Genomic DNA, 14,401 nt, shown 5'->3' with positions numbered 1-14,401 from the left:
TGTGTTACCTGTTTGGTTCACTCCCTCTGGGACACCTAGCATTGGCCACTGTCAGCAGACAGAATACTGGGCTAGATGGACCTTTGGTCTGACCCAGTCTGGCCATTCTTATGATCCCAAATACCTTCTGGCAAGTGAACATGCCACTTTGGGCCCTGTAACTTGGAAGTGCAGAACATAGAGAGGACTCCAAGCAAGTAATCAAGGAACAGTTAGCTTTGACCAGGGGTGGCAGACCTTTTTTTTCATGGGGGGGGGCGGGCACATGGCAATTTTTTACATGTTCCAGGGGCTGAATGTAAAATAGCCCCAATCCCAACCACCCAGTCTTAACCCCCTCAACCTCAATCCCTGCCATTCCAAGGTTTAGGGCCTCTCAGCCCCAAACCACCACTACACTCCCAGGCTTAACCCCCTCAGCCCCAAACCACCCCCACCTACCTCACACACCAGAGCTGCATGCTGCTGCTGCTTCCCCCCAGTGCAACTTCGCCAGGCTGCCACCTCAGCATGGCTGCACAAGTCTCCCCAGCTCGCATACTCCCTTACACAACATACAGTATGGGTGGCTCCCTGCCCTGCCGTGCTGAAATAATGGGACTCAATTTAATTGGTTTAACAGCTGGATCCCACCCGCCAGCCATTAAACCAAATGGAACTCAATTTAATATTTCAACGTGGCAGGGCAGGGAGCTGGAGGAGTCAGTAGTGGTGGCAGCATCTGCAGCTGCAAATGGCTCCTTAAAGAGCCACATGTGGATCCAGAGCTGAAGGTTGCCGACCACTCGCCCCACAGCTGGACTTTCAAAATGGCGTCGCTAGTGGCTCCGCAGGCCAGATGAAAAGGCTCCATGGGCCATGTATTGGCCACCCCAACTTTGTCCATTCCACTAATGAATGGTTCAGAGAAGGGCAACAAAAATTAGTAGGGATTTAACAGATGTATCAGATTTAAAACAAAACAAAAGGAAGTATTTCTTCCTGCAGCATACAGTCAAGCTGTGGAACTCCTTGCCAGAGGATTTTGTGAAGACCAGGACTATAACAGGGTTCAAAAATAACTCAATAAATTCATGTAGGATGGGTCCATCATTACTTATTAGCCAAGATGGGTAAAATTGGCGTCCCTAGCCTCTGTTTGTCAGAGCCTAGAAGAAGGTTACAGGGGAGGGATCGCTTGACGATTGTGTGTTCTGTTCACTCCCTCTGTGGCATCTGGGATTGGGCACTGTAGGAAGACATACTAGGCTAGATCAACCTTTGGCCATTCTTACACTCATCTAAAAGTAGTACATCCAGCTACCAAGATAAGGTAGAGTCTTCCTAATGGCCTCATCCAAGGCTCATAAGCAGGATTTATATGACAAAGTCATCAAATGTAGAAAATTATTCAGAGTTGTCATTAATAGGACAATGATACAACAAGCCCAGTACGTTAACTATTGGGCAAGAACCAGTTCAGTTACTAAGCAGGCCCAAACCCGTTTCACTTTTGAAGTCAGATGGAAACAGGTGAAGTCAGACTAGTTTTTGTGACCGCTCCTTGCTTCACTGAATCTCTAGTCTACGCACACTCACCTGCTACAGACCTGTTCCAAAACGCTGAGAACTATTAGCCGAGCAGTCAAAAACCTACCATGCCAGATACCTAAATCTGATGCCCAGCCTATGAGCTAGCCTAGGAGCTATCAGCATAGAGTGACCCATCTGGTCCATGCACACATCTTAATAGTTCTCCTACCTATGGGCCATGGCGGATTACAAGTGGCATAGACTTGTTCCAACAAAGGCATTGTATCAAGTCTACACATGCTCTGAAAGCCATCTAAAGAGACCACCTGGACAGGAATATGGCCTAGGAGAGTTGCTGATGGTAGGCTGCTCAAGGTTAAGAGCTTTTGTAAAGAAAGGCCCTACCGTTGTTTAAGTGTATTAATGGGACTGAATTTAACCTACTTAAATAGGTCTCCTTGTTGATGAGTGAAACTCCATCTTGGGTTATTAAAAATGAAAATCCTTTTAAAACTCTGCTTTCTGTTCCTCCTTTCTACTTTTTCTTTTTAAATTTCTCTCATCCTGACATATGCCCCATTTAGCCAGTTATGCTTTCATTTATAATTAGCTTCATTTCCGGATTCTCAAAACAAGGAATGTTTTTAAAAAAAAATTACATTTGTGTGTTTTCAAAAAACAAAATTTAAATTTTAGGACAAGTTTTAGTTGAAGAGCTCTCAGGACAAGACAACCATAGCTACGAAGTTCTGAAATCATGCTTTAAAGAATAAATGTAATATTCCCATTATACAGCTTTTACACTGAATATATAAAGTTTGCATATCATCAGCATATATATTTCTAGGCAAGAGAAGATGCTCAGTGTAGGCAGAGAAACTCTGCATGCCCCATTTTTGGTTTCACAGAGTGGAATCTCTGCCCCCTGCCACATGGGGATTCTGAGACACACATGTATGATTTAGTTTTGCTCACCAGCTTTCAGAGATCATCATCGTCCACAGTTGCTAAACCTCATGGGGGAAAAAAAAACTGCATGTCTGAATTGTTTTAACAGACAACACTAGATTGGAAGCAGCCTCTGCACATCACAAAGCATACTGTGGGAACATAAACATAATGCTGTAAGAAACTGGACAAGAGAACATTAAAAAAAGGTTCATATCTAAGGCTTCGGGTTTGGGGCATTTATTAATCTAATCTTTAGAATTTTTTAAACCAATTTTTGAGTTCCATGTAGTGGTCTAAAAATCAGAGTGTTCGGGGGGGGGGGGGGGGGGGGCGGGAATCTCTGTCTATATAAGATGCAGTCCTATTTCAAACAGCACTTTGTTAGGAGAACGCACCAGTAGGGTCTACATAGACCAATACTAACGTGCACAAACGTGTGTTTGAAGTCACAGTCCATATTACAGCTCTGTGTAGCTAAGCCCTTAGACAGGAGCAGGAACATCTCTATATAAACAAACTGCAATAGGAAACAGGTGAAGTCAATATGAATTGAGTAGCCATTTCTGATGTTTACTGGATAAATACTAGTTATGTATATGGGGGTTGAGGGAAAGGTGTTCTATTGGTTAAAATCTAAAATGAGAAGTCCTACTATTTTTGAAATGCTGCTTCCCCTGAAGGAGTTGTACTTGTACAAGGTACACCTTGGACTTAGATGTAGCAACTGCTAAAAGTAAAGGTCAAAGAAAAAATGTTGTTTCAAAGTCTGAACCAAGAGTGTTTATATGTTGCCAATTAAAAACCTGGAAAAGATCCTCCCCCACCCCTTTTCCTTCAGTTTCCACCCTCTGCTCTGGTCTGTCAGGGCCCATCTACAGCAAGAAAATGACCATGCTGAAGCACAGTTGCATACTAGTTGAGGACCAATGATTTTACATTGTTTAACTGTAAAACATTTGCACCACAGAGGAGCCTCTCTTTTCATGCAGTCTGTGAATTATTCTCTTCCAGGGCTACTATGGAACCTTCAGGCTCCAATTAAAAGCACAGGCATGCACGCACACACACACACTCTTTTCAAATGACATTTGTCTATGTCAGCTCATTTCTACACTTTAGGTTTAAGGTTTTCAATTCCTACCATTGATGTCAGTCACATGCCTTTCATCAGAAACTTCTATGGGGATGTCCTCACTGTCAAATTAACACCACAGAGCAGCAACCAGCCTTAGTCCATGTATGAGCAACCTAAGTCTTACTTAAGTTTGCTCACCTGTGCTGAGCTCACACATGAGTGTCACTAGGACTTTTAAGGGCATGACAACAACGACAACTAATCCTTAGTAGAGAATAGGGCCTTCACAGTCAGTCATTCTCCACCTCCTGCAATCCTTGGCTATAGTTTTGATTTGATCCCACATTAAGCCAGCTGCTTTTACTTCGTCCAGCAAACTGTCTCCATGTTTGTTTGGAACGTCCCCTTTTCAAGTCCATTCTAACGCTTGTCTTGTGATACTTTCCTCGCAGTCCTTATGCAGGATATGGCCTGCCCATTACCATTTTCTCTTCCTGATCTGGACCTTCATTGGCTTCTGGTTTGTTTTGGTCCAAAAGGTTTCATTTATCATTCTACTGTATCACTTTAGCTGGAGAATACATCTAAGACATTTATTGACAAACGTTTGAATTTTCTTAATGTTGCTCTGAACAATGCGCCACATCTTTGAGCCAGACAGCAGCACTAATTTCACACTGGAAGTGAAAATACGAGTTTGGTTCTTGTTGAAATGGCTCTTGTACACCAGACTGGTCATAATATGGCAAAGGCTTGTTGCGCCTTTCATATTCTTGCACTGATGTCCTTTTAAGTGCCACCATTCTTGTTGATAACACTCCCTAGATCTACAAATTGGTCAATATCTTGCACTACTTTTCCTTCAATTGTAATTTTGCTTTCCTGTCTATTCTTAAATGCACATCATCTTGGTCTTCTCTTGACTGATCATGAGGCCCATTCACTCAGCCGTTTCCTGTAGGGCATCTGTCTTCTCTTGCATATACTCTAGTTTGTCTGCAAGCAGGGCTAAGTTGTCTGCAAACTCTAGATATTCAAGTTTCCTAGTGTGGGTCCACTGGAGTCCCTTTCCTGAGTCGGCATATGCTGTTTTTGTGACCCAGTCAAGGGCCATCAGGAAGAGTAATGGAGAAAGACGGCAGCCTTGGCGTACATCTGTTGCGATCTGGAATTTTTCTGACAATTTTCCATCATGGACGACTTGGCAGGAGTATTCTTCATATACAGTTTCTTGATGATGGTAATCAGTTTGCCTGGGATTCTAATGTTGCATGATGGTCCTGATGGACTGCCTGTCCACACAGTCAAAGGCTTTCATGAAGTCTAGGAAGTTGATGTAGAGTGGTTCTCTACAATGATCTGAAGTGTCACTATCTAGTCTGTGTAAGAGAGTCCTCTCCTAAAACTTTCCTGTTCTTCTTGTAGTTTGTGGTCTATGGCATCTTTGATTCGTTCCAGCATGACTCTGGTTAGTACTTTGCTTGCAATCGACAGGAGGGTGACCTCCCTCCGCTTTTCACACAGTGACAGCTCTCCGGATTTAGAGAGAGTTTCACTAGCAGCCCTTTCCTCCAACCCTTTGGAATCTCTTCTGTTGTCCATATCAGAGTCAGCAAACTAAATTAGGGCATCTAAGGGCATATACTACTGTTACTTGTGCTGCTATAAGATGAGCTGCTCTGAGTCTTTCCCGGTGAGCTTGTCTATCCCCATGGGCCCAAAGGGGCAACTCTGGAAAAGCATGGAGGATTGTCAGCACTCGACTGATTTAGCCTGCATGTACACTGTACAGTGAGCAGGTTAACAGCAGCACACAGTTGGAGCCTAACCTTCCAGCCAGCCCAGCCTGTGAAAGTACTAAGCTCAGATGAGAAGAATGTGGTGGGGGGAGGGGAGGTACAACACTCAGGTAAGAGTCTCAATTAATCTCTGCAGGGAAAATGTACCCTAACTCAAGAGATGTGTCTGAGGTTGGGACTGAATGTGAAAGCAAGCAGTAAACAAGCCACAGGAGAAGAGACCCATCTCAAATGAGTGTCAGGCTGAAGATAGACAGCATTTAAAGAACCAAAAAAAGTGGTAAAACACAGAGAGATACTCAGTTTGCCAGGAGGAAGGAGTTTCATTTAATCAAACCACTTTTATTTCCTTCCAAGAAGGCTGGTCTTTTATAGTCTTGGTCCAAGATTTCCTCTTGTTCTTTTCTACAGCATGTCAAACCAAGGTCTTGGGCAAGGCTGGTCTTTAAAGATTCTGTATGTTGACTATGGAGCTTCCCTAACTTGGCCTTGTGACTTCAACTAGACACAGCAACATTTTCTAACTCAGGAGAGCAAACTAGCTTGGAGAATGGAAAAGGGAAAGAGTAGTGAGGGTAAAGAAAATGGCAGAATCCTGCATCTTCTCCTCCCTCCACTACAACTTACTTCCAACTGCAAGTGGGTGGCTCCTTGAAAACCACTTGTCTTCCCCCCCACCCCACCAACTACAGCTGACCATTCCATTCTCCAATCTCTATTTCTGTGCTACTTGACAAGGGGCAAGAAAACAAGGTCCAAACACAAAGAGTCTGGACATCACAATGAGTAGCACACAGCCTTCTAGAGAATGGAGACAACTAGCAAAAAAAATGGGGAGGTGGTGGGAAATGGACAGAAGTTAATCATGGCATGGTACAAAAATATGGAGAGAGAGGACACATCTACCAACTCACAGAATGCAGGGAGTCTAACAAAATGAGAGTACATCTATACTTACCAGAAGATCAACTTGGGGTCAATCTTCCAGGGTTCCATTTAGTGGGCCTAATGGGAACACACTAAAATTGAGCCACCTGGACTCTACAATCAACATTGGTACTCCCCACTGCCACAGAGAGTAAGGGAGGCAAGCCGGGGGCGGGGGGGGGATCTACGATACATTGATTCCAGCTACACAATTGTCATAGCTGGAATTGTATGTCTTAAAACAGACTTTTCACATTGCATATACCTGGCCTCAGTCTGGGTACCCCTGAGATGCGCTATTTTGAGAGGTAACATGGAGAAAGCATGGATGGAGAGGCAGGGATCTTTGACTTCTATTCCCATCTCTCACTGACTCATGTCTGGCCTTGAGCAAGTGACCCAGAAGAACCATAGTGACTTACTTCACAGGCTGTTGTGAGGATTAACGAATATTTGTGCAGAAATTTGAGCTATAAGTATCAAGTGTCATTCACATCCTGCTCTGAAGTGCTGTGTGCTGTTGATGTAGGGGACTGAAGTGCATTTCAGAAGCAGACAAAGCAATCTCTAAATGCTTCTTCCCGAGCTCACGGGACACCATCAAATCTGAAATATTAACAAGAATGCAATGGATATTGTTTTTGTCGTTTTTTAAATTACCATAACAAAAGTAGCTAGAATGAGAAATCAATGTGAAATTTTGAGACCAACAACATATTCAAATCTTTAAGGCCTGGACCAGCCCAGGTCTTAAAGACTGATCAGCGAAGTGGACACGGAGCTGCAGACAGGGGAGTTTAAGAGGGAGTTTGACAGAGGGAGGCCTACAATAGTTAGGAAGACCCACAACACCTGTGCCAGTACTACTACTGTCTCCTCCACCTGTACCTGTAGCCAGACAGACTGCCTGACCATGGATGCCTCTACCCAGATCCTGGTGTCGCTTTGCAGTGACTGTGGCTTGCAATTCCCACTCACCGATATCCAGGCGGGGGGACGACCATCCAGTGCGAAAGATGCCTGCTGGTGGAATCTCAGGCAGCAGGTGTGAGAGCTACAGGAGAAGGTAGCCAGGTTGAGGAGTATCCGACTCCACAAGCAGTTCCTGGATAGTATTCATGTGGAGACAGCTTAGGTAACTGTCCCGGTATATAGGACAGCTGATAACCCACTGGTGGATGAGGAGATAGATCAGGGTGGACACTGGCAGCTTGTTACTTCTGGCAGTAGGCAGTGTTCCACCCCTGCTCAGAACCCTGCCACCCCGGTACCAGGAAACCGTTATGCTGTACTTGATACAGGGGACAAAGAATCGACCCATACAGCAGAGGAGAAGCCTTGTACCCACAAGGCCAGGAAGTCTGCTGCCACCACTGTGAAGAGGAAACGTAGAGTAGTGGTGGTGGTTGGGGGACTCTCTTTGAGATGGATGGAGGCGGCATCTGTTGCCTTGACATTTCATCTCGGATATGGGCCCCCAGCAGGCAGCATACCTCCCAAGAGGTTATGGACGCGTTGTCGAGGATTATCCGGCCCTCTGACTACTATCCCATGCTTCTCATCCATGTAGGCACTAACGATACTGCGAGGTGTGATGCTGAGCAGGTCAAGAGTGACTTCAGGGCTCTGGGGGCACAGGTGAGGGAGTCTGGGCCCAGGTAGAGACAAGTGCATCCTAGAGGTGAATGCCTGGCTTCGAAGATGGTGTCGCCAGGAAGGCTTTGGCTTCCTCAACCACGGGATGCTATTCCAGGAAGGACTGCTAGGCAGAGATGGTGTTCACCTTTTGAGGAGGGGAAAGACTGTATTTGGACACAGACTGGCTAACCTACTGAGGAGGGCTTTAAACTAAGTTCGACAGGGCATGGGAGCAAAGCCCACAGGTAAGTGGAGAACATGGCAACCTGGGAGATGGGTCAGAAATAGGAAGCAGCATGGGCAACAATGTCAGAGTAAAAAGAGGGTCAGGGCAAAACAGGGAGGCAAGATCAAATCAATATCTTAGACGCCTTTATACAAATGCAAGAAGTATGGGTAACAAGCAGGAAGAACTGGAAGTGCTAATAAATAAATACAACTGTGACATCGTTGGCATCAAGGAAGCTTGGTGGGATAATACACAGTTGGAATAGTAACAGAGAGTAAGCCTTGATAGTCTATAGACTATCAAAACAAAAAGCAGTCAAGTAGCACTTTAAAGGCTAGCAAAATAGTTTATTAGGTGAGCTTTCGTGGGACAGACCCACTTCTTCAGACCATAGCCAGACCAGAACAGACTCAATATTTAAGACACAGAGAACCAAAAACAGTAAGCAAGGAGGACAAATCAGAAAAAGATAATCAAGGTGAGCAAATCAGAGAGTGGAGGGGTGCGGGGGGGGGGGGGGTGGGGGGGGGGGGGAGATCAAGAATTAGCTTGAGCCAAGTATGCAGACGAGCCCCTATAGTGACTCAGAAAGTTCCCATCATGATTTAAACCATGTGTGATGATCGTGATGGGAACTTTCTGAGTCACTATAGGGGCTTGCCTGCATACATGCGGGCGGCAGCCGCACTTCGAAATTGACGCTCCTTGCCGCTGTGCGGCGCGTCCAGATGGGGCTCCTTTTCGAAAGGACGCCGCCTACTTCGAAGTCCCCTTATTCCCATGAGCTCATGGGAATAAGGGGACTTTGAAGTAGGCGGCGTCCTTTCGAAAAGGAGCCCCGTCTGGACGAGCCGCGCGGCGGCAAGGAGCGTCAATTTCGAAGCGCGGCTGCCACCCGCATGCTAATGAAGCGCTGAATATGCATTTCAGCGCTTCATTAGTAAACTTCGAAATGGCCATTTGCATGGGGCACGTGTAGAGGGCAGTGCATGGGGCACGTGCATGGGGCAGTTTGGGGCACGTGTAGACACAGCCATTGAGAGTCCCTGGGTTAGACTAAGAGGGGTAAAAAACAAGAATGATGTCCTGCTAGGAGTCTACCACAGGCCGCCTACCCAGCTGGAAGAGGTGGATGAGGCTTTTTTTAAGCAACTAACAAAGTCATGCAGGGCCCCGGATTTGGTGGTGATGGGGGGCTTCAACTACCCAGATATATGTTGGGAAACTAATACAGCAGGGCACAGACTATCCAGTAAGTTCTTGGATTGTATTGGAGACAATTTTTTATTCCAAAAGGTTGAAAAAAGCTGCCGGGGGAAGCTGTTCTAGATTTGATTTTAACAAACAGGGAGGAATTGGTAGAGAACTTGAAAGTGGAAGGCAGTTTGGGTGAAAGTGATCATGAAATCACAGAGTTCACAATTCTAAGGAAGGGTGGAAGGGAAAACAGCAAAATAGAGATAATGGATTCCAGGAGGGCAGGTTTTGGTAAACTCAGAGAGCCGGTACGTAAGGTCTCATGGGAAGCAAAACTGAGGGGAAAAACAGCTGAGGAGAGTTGGCAGTTTTTCAAAGGGACATTATGAAGGGCCCAAAAGTAAGCTATCCCGCTGCATAGGAAAGATAGAAAATATGGCAAAAGACCGCCTTGGTTTAACCAGGAGATCTTGCATGATCTCAAAATAAAAAAGGAATCATAAAAAAAAATGGAAGCAAGGACAAATTACAAAGGATGAATATAGGCAAACAACAAGAATGCAGGAGGAAGATTAGAAGGGCTAAGGCCCAAAATGATCTTAAACTAGCTACAGGCATAAAGGGAAACAAGGCTTTTTATAAATATATTAGAAACAAGAGGAAGACCAGGGACAGGGTAGGGCCATTGCTCAGTGAGGGAGAAACAGTAACAGGGAAATTGGAAATGGCAGAGATGCTTAATAACTTCTTTGTTTCGGTCTTCACTGAGAAGTTTGACCAAGGAATGCCCAACACGGTGAATGTTAGTGGGAAAGGGGTAGGGTTAGAAGTTGGGGGTGGGGGGGGAAACAAGTTAAAAATCCCTTAGGAAAATTAGATGTCCACAAGTCACCAGGGCCTGACGAAATGCATCCTAGAATACTCAAGGAGCTGATAGAGGAGGTATCTGAGCCTTTATATATCATCTTTGGAAAATCATGGGAGACAGATTCCAGAATACCGGAAAAGGGCAAATATAGTACCCATCTATAAAAAGGGGAATAAGAATAACCCAGGAAACTACAGGCCAGTCAGCTTAACTTCAGTGCGTGGAAAGATAATGGAGCAGGTAATTAAAGAAATCATCTGCAAGCACTTGGAAGGTGGTAAGGTGATAGGGAACAGCCAGCATGGATTTGTAAAGAACAAATCATGTCAAACTAATCTGATAGCTTTCTTTGATAGGATAATGAGCCTTGTGGATAGGGGAGAAGCGGTAGATGTGGTATACCTAGACTTTAGTAAAACATTTGATACGGTCTCACATGATATTCTTATAAAAAAAAAACTAGGCAAATACAATTTAGATGAGGCTACTATAAGGTGGGGGCATAACTGGCTGGATAACTGTACCCAGAGAGTAGTTCTTAATGGTTCTAAATCCTGCTGGAAAAGTATAACAAGTGGGGTTCCGCAGAGGTCTGTGTTAGGACCAGTTCTGTTCAATATCTTCATCAATGATTTAGATATTGGCATAGAAAGTACGCTTAAGTTTGCAGATGATACCAAGCTGGGAGGGGTTGCAACTGCTTTGGAGGATAGGGTCATAATTCAAAATGATCTGGATAAATTGAAGAAATGGTCTGAGGTACACAGGATGAAGTTTAATAAGGACAAATGCAAAGTGCTCCACTTGGGAAGGAATAATCAATCAGTTTCACACATACAGATGGGGAGAGACTGTCTAGGAATGACTACAGCAGAAAGGGATCTAGGGGTTATAGTGGACCACAAGCTAAGTATGAGTCAACAGTGTGATGCTGTTGCAAAAACAGCAAACATGATTCTAGGATGCATTAACAGGTGTGTTGTGAACAAGACATGAGAAATATCAGAGGGGTAGCCGTGTTAGTCTGGCTGTAACAGCAACAAAGGGTCCTGTGGCACCTTACAGACTAACAGAAAAGTTTTGCGCATGAGCTTTCGTGAGCACACACTCACTTCATCAGATGCTGGCAAGTCATTCTTCCGCTCTACTCTGCGCTGGTTAGGCCTCAGCTGGAGTAGTGTGTCCAGTTCTGGGCACCGCAGTTCAAGAAAGATGTGGAGAAATTAGAGAGGGTCCAGAAAAGAACAAGAATGATTAAGGGTCTAGAGAATGTGACCTATGAAGAAAGGCTGAAAGAATTGGGCCTGTTTAGTTTGGAAAAGAGAAGATTGAGGGGAAACGTGATAGCAGTTTTCAGGTATCTAGAAGGGTGTCATAAGGAGGAGGGAGAAAAGTTGTTCTTCTTGGCCTCTGAGGATAGAACAAGAGGCAATGGACTTAAACTGCAGCAAGGGAGGTTTGGGTTGGACATTAGGAAAGAGTTCCTAACTGTCAGTGTGGTCAAAGAGTGGAATAAATTGCCAAGGGAGGTTGTAGAATCTCCATCACTGGAGATATTTAAGAACAGGTTAGATAGATGTCTGTCAGGGAGGGTTTAGACAGTACTTGGTCCTGCCATTGGGGCAGGGGGCTGGACTCGATGGCCTCTCGAGGTCCCTTCCAGTCCTAGTGTTCCATGATTCATGCAGGTTTTGTACTGGTAGGATCATTTTAGTTAGGGAACTGATTCTTCTCCTCTCCCCCCCCACCGCCCCCTGAACAAAACAGTAATAGCACTAAAACCCTGAGTGCAGACACATCAATATAAAGGTACTGTACAACAGGATTGCTTATTCCCCTTTCCACAAAAAAAATCACTATACTGGTATAAGCTATTTTGCACCAATATACCTGCATTCACTGTAGACAGTTGTACTGGTTTACAGCAGTTTAAGAACCCATGTAATTCACAAATATACCCCTTCCACATGCTGGACGTAGCACAGTGTTCTTTCTGCTGCATTTGGAGAAGCCAACCCTTTGCTTGTTTTGTGACAATTTCCCTTCAAGACTAAGTGGCTTAACTATAGTAGTTCCTCTCTGCTGCCTGGATCACTCACTTCCCAAATACTTTACCTTTGCTGCCTATGAAGTGATATCAGACAGTGGGAATCCACACACATGCTTCGTGACCTTGGAATGTTACTCAGGATCTGATCAACACAATTGAAACCAGGGGAGTTTCTCCAATGACTTCAAGTGGTATAGGCTTCTGTGACTCAGTTTCCTCCATTTACAAAAAAAAGGGGAGAACGATACTTGCCTTCCTCACAGTTGCATCAAGTATTTGTGAGATGCTTTGAGATCTCGACAGAGGTGATACCAAAGTAGTGCCAAGTATCATTCAAGCTGAAACCATAGCTAGACTGTATCTGGCAGCTCACACAGTAACTCTTTCCTCCTTCTGCCAATATGCCATTGCTAGCAGCAACAGCAGGAAAGACTAAAGTTGTAGCACTATAATCATTTTAGACATAAGACCAGCCAATGCAACCAAAATTCTACCCTGAAGCACCTGTTGTGCACAATTTCCACTTCTCAGCCTGCTCTCACAGATTCAGGTCTGTTAAAGGGGCTAGATCAAGCAAGTTACTTATCCATGCTTTAAAAATGTATTTTTAAAGGTCTAATCTGCTTTTTCCCATTTATGTGTTAATTATGGAAATTTCAGTTTCACTTTGTTTCTACTCTAGTTTCACTTCCTGGTTCCCATGCACTAGGCCTGATGCTGAATCCAGGAATTCAACACTGCAGGGCAAGATCTGAATGCCAAATACATTAATACATATGCATACAGACAATTGGTTTAAGTATTTTGTTTTCACGCAGTCATTTCTTTGGACATTAGGATTTATAAAACCTGGCATCCAGAACAAACTAAATTCGCACAAGTCATTACTCTTGAATTCTAAAATGTGTGATTGGTACTAATACAGCTATATCAAACATCTGGGAAGTGAAGAGTTAAGGATAAAGACATTCTATGCGGTATACTATGGAAAGAAATGAGAATTCATCACAACAATTCCAGTTTTTTTGAAGTCCCAGCAAGCAGCTTGTTATTGCTGGAATACCCCACAATGACATTAAGTCTGTTGTATTCAGGCTACTTTAACCAAGAGCTTTCATTGCATTTCAGCTACACGACAATCCACTTCCCCTCCATCCTTGTTCCACTCCAATTTCAAAGTCACCAACTAGGAGAACCCAGCCTGTCTTACTCTATAGTAACATTAAAAACAAAACTAAACAAACACCACTTCAATTCTTTCATCTTTTCGAACCGCTCTGTGATTGAGGGTGTCAGTGTATAGATGAGGAAGAGAATCTCTCATCATGGTGGGGGAGCAGGGAGGAGAGGGAAAGGAAACAAATAAAATCCTGTCTATGCAAAAGTCCTTAATGAGTTTACAGCCTCCAAGTGAGTGGCATGATTGGCTTTAAAGAAAAAAGGATCTAGCTCCTCAGCTGGTGTAAACTGGAAAAACTTGCTGCCAACGTAAACAAGGTGAAGATCTGCTCCATCGTTTGTGTCCACATCTCATATAGTTAAAGGGACACAACTGTAAAGCTGGTCGTTTTCAGAAGTTTAATTACAAAATATTTGTGTGCGTTACACTTGTTCAAACTCTTCCAGCCAATGTCAGTTTGCTTTTTTTTTTTTAAATAATGTTTCTCTTCTGCTGTTGTGTGAAAGACCAACAAAAAACAGGGGAAACTGACTATAAAAGCTGCTGTAAAATATATGAAGCAAAAGAATAAAAACAGATTTCCTCTTCACTTCTGCATACAGAATTGTGATTTTAAGTTGATCATATCCCTGTCATATGCTGCTTGGTTGTTTTCCAGTAAACAATTCATGGTCATTTTGGAGTGTACACAAACCACTGGCAGTGAGCTTGTACTACCAGCTTGGCTGTTCCCCCTGTCTCCCACCGTTTCATACTTTAGGACACAAGGCCAGCAGCCTGTGGACAAGTGTGCACATATCCTCTGGGCACTCTACCTACAATCTTCTCTGAGCCACATAGTTATCTTATAAAGTAGATGTACACATACAACTCAGCTGTGTTCACTGTAACTGAGTAAGGCAAGTCTAGCATGGCATGACTAAAACACCACTGCACCTGCACACTGATATGAATTACCTGACCACTCTTGCATCA

General features: G+C 44.1%; 1 protein-coding gene across 2 annotated transcripts in view; it reads right to left on the bottom strand.

Moving 5' to 3' along the window:
* The window catches only part of DEDD (death effector domain containing), a 45,436-nt gene that overhangs the window by 24,099 nt on the left and 6,936 nt on the right, over positions 1-14,401 (bottom strand). Inside the window, exon 2 of one of the 2 annotated variants that reach the window (XM_074980584.1) lies at positions 6,687-6,870. The exons of the other annotated variant lie outside the window; for it this stretch is intronic. The gene's annotated coding sequence lies outside the window, so the exon portion shown is untranslated. The remainder of the gene's footprint in view (positions 1-6,686; positions 6,871-14,401) is intronic. 2 annotated transcript variants of the gene reach the window in all.

This window comes from Carettochelys insculpta, chromosome 30 (genome assembly GCF_033958435.1).
Source record: "Carettochelys insculpta isolate YL-2023 chromosome 30, ASM3395843v1, whole genome shotgun sequence".
Classification (NCBI taxonomy): domain Eukaryota; kingdom Metazoa; phylum Chordata; order Testudines; family Carettochelyidae; genus Carettochelys; species Carettochelys insculpta.
Note: the sequence above shows the minus strand (reverse complement) of the source record. Positions and strands in the feature narration are given on the sequence as shown.